The sequence below is a fragment of the Gekko japonicus genome, unplaced genomic scaffold (assembly GCF_001447785.1).
Source record: "Gekko japonicus isolate JY-2015 unplaced genomic scaffold, Gekko_japonicus_V1.1 scaffold3412, whole genome shotgun sequence".
Classification (NCBI taxonomy): domain Eukaryota; kingdom Metazoa; phylum Chordata; class Lepidosauria; order Squamata; family Gekkonidae; genus Gekko; species Gekko japonicus.
In genome coordinates, this window is record NW_015163191.1 from 134,575 (window position 1) to 137,049 (window position 2,475).

The following is a 2,475-nucleotide window of genomic DNA, read 5'->3' on the forward strand; positions in this document are numbered from 1 at the left end:
CAGGTGAACCCATCTCTATTGCCTGGAGATCAACCGTTATCCCAGGAGATCTCTAGCCGCCACCTGGAGACTGACAACCCAGAAGTCAGCTGCGACACACATAGGAGACTGGGGCCTGTGTTTATCTACAGTAAAATAAAAAAGCCTCTCCAAACCACTGAAACTGTGTCATAGTATCAGGCAAGTCTCAAGGTTGCCATTTTCGCTGGCAGTCCTGCGTCAAACTCCGTGCCTAGTTCCGTCTTTGGAGCCGCCCGAACAGTCCTGTAAAACCATGATGGAATTCTGTAATAACCACTGTAATGAAAAAGCAGAGAGCAAACGGGAGCAAGCGTGCACGAGAAAGAGAGAGACACACACACAGGCCCGGCTGCCGCAGAGAGAACTGTTGCCCGTTCGAATTACGAGAGAATTAAATATGGTTAAACTTGAATCTGTTCTGGCAGAGTGCAGCAGTAAAAGGCCATTAAGCGTCTTGCCCATTTACAGAAAACATAAGAGATAAAATTCATTTTTAATGGACTGTTTCCATGGCAATGTGCCTCGGTGAGACACGTTTTTATAGCGTGACGAGCGGTGCAAGGGACTGATACAATACCGGTGGCAGCTGTAATGGCGACACTGTGGGTTGTTCCGACAAAACAAAACCACACCCCTCGGGCCGCTGCCAAATCGGTTATGGGTCGGAGGCCCCAAATTCCCTCCCTGCCTGCCCCGAGGTGCTATTCCACCACAGAGCAGAGGGGCGCAGAAAAGGTGGGCCCGTACCTCCTAAAACGGAATCCCTCATTAGCTCTCTGTCCGACTCTTCCAGCAGCAAAGGGAAGATGTGCCCTTTGATAATGGGAGGCTACTGTAATTAGTGGAAACTTTGTCTGGGTACAGGTGAGCTGAAGGCACTTTCCAAACTCGGTTCATTAGCGGCTGGCTGCTACGAGCGAGGCTTTTTATTGATGGCGCTTCCAATTAATTGCAGACATTCCCCTCCAGCTCTCGCAGGGTCACCACCGAGTGACGGAGGCAGCCAAGAAGCAGGTTTTTTAACCACTCCAACTAATCAAAGCGGTGTGCTTTGCCAAGGGTTTCCCACCTGCTCATTAACGAAGCTGCTAAAAAAAACTTTGTCGCGTCTGAAGGATAGCCTCTGCCTCGACTTGGCCAGTCTTTCCATCTGAATCCATGCAGCAGGACATCGAGACTGGACTACTGCCATGCACTCTACATGGGTCTGCCCTTGGAATCTGTTCAGAGGCTCTGGTTGGTGCAGAATTCCACAGCTCGATTATTATCTGTAGTGAGGTGGAGCACGCGTGTTACACCCGTTCTGCAGGCGCTCCATTGGCTTCCCATCTGTTTTGTCTCTGTGTTATGTGCCATAACAGAAGAAGAAGAGGAAGAGGAAGAAGAAGAGGAGGAGGAGGAGGAGGACATTGGATTTATACCCCATCCTTCACTCAGAGTCTCAGTGTGGCTTATAAACTCCTTTCTCTTCCCCTCCCCCACAACAGACACCCTGTGAGGTAGGTGGGGCTGAGAGAGCTCTGAGAGAACTGTCCTTGAGAGAACAGCTCATGTTAGAACCATGGCTTCCCCAAGGTCATCCAGCAGCTGCAAGTGGAGGAGTGGGGAATCAAACCCGGTTCTCACAGATTAGAGTCCGTGCACTTAACCACTACACCAAATTGGCTCTTTACTATGCGGCCTTTACTATGTGGTTGGGACTGGGGCAGGGGAAATGGAGGGAAACCTGCTCTTTGGTAGCCCTGTTGCCCTGCATCGGCAGCTACAGAGACCACATTCTTTCCATATGTAAGCTCACATTTCCTATGTACAGAAGACTAGCAGCTCTGGCAGAACTGGGGCTTGCCCAAGGTCATCCAGCAGCTGCAAGTGGAGGAGTGGGGAATCAAACCCAGTTCTCCCAGATTAGAGTCCGTGCACTTAACCACGACACTAAACATATAGCAGCCTATTATTCAATGTTCTCCGAAACGTTCTGTTGTTAGCAGCCTTGCCCAGGTCTTGCAAGTGGAGGGCCGTGGCTTTCTTTATGGAGTCCATCCATCTGATGTTGGGTCTTCCTCTCTTCCCGTTGCCCATCAGTTTCTGGGTACTATTCAAGGTACTGGCGATCACAGATAACACCCTCTGTGACCTTGGTCCCTCATATCTGTGGCACCGCTTCTACCCTTATGCTGCACTGTAATAGCTTTGTTCATCTGATCAGGGCTTCCTTCGTGTGTCCCCCGGCAAATGGGCAAGATCGACACCTGCCTGCACACATGGATTGCAGCCCTTGCCTTGCTGAACAGGAGGAGGGCATTTTTATAAAGGAGATAGAGCCATTACCATAATGGAAGGTTCAGAAAGGTGTTTATAAAGTGAAGGGAGAGTGGACTTTGCATGCATTCACTTGCAATTATTTATATCCCTAAAGAGCCTCTTGCTCAGAGTAAAAGAGGAGAGCGCAAAAGT